Here is a 306-nt window from a genome sequence, read left to right as displayed (position 1 = left end):
GCTCCGTGTCTGGGTTTTATTTTTAAACAAACTTTTGGGTTTTTCTGTCAGAAGTGCGTTTCCTCCTGCTGCGGCTGCTTTCTTCTTAAAGTGGTTTTGTCACCCTGTGTCCCTGAAGATCTGGAGAAGCTTTTACCGTATTTCAGGGCAGTGACTCCCAGTCTGTCCAGTTTTCTCTGCCGCTTAGTGTGCAAGGTAACATACAGCAAATACCCAGCAGTTTTCTTTGTCCTAGATTCACAGTGCTGGTAAACAGCTGAGGTTCTGAATGAAAACAGAGATCTGTGCCTGATCGTTGCTTTTTCT

This window comes from Mycteria americana, chromosome 10, assembly GCF_035582795.1.
Source record: "Mycteria americana isolate JAX WOST 10 ecotype Jacksonville Zoo and Gardens chromosome 10, USCA_MyAme_1.0, whole genome shotgun sequence".
NCBI lineage: Eukaryota > Metazoa > Chordata > Aves > Ciconiiformes > Ciconiidae > Mycteria > Mycteria americana.
This window is presented reverse-complemented; position numbering follows the sequence as displayed.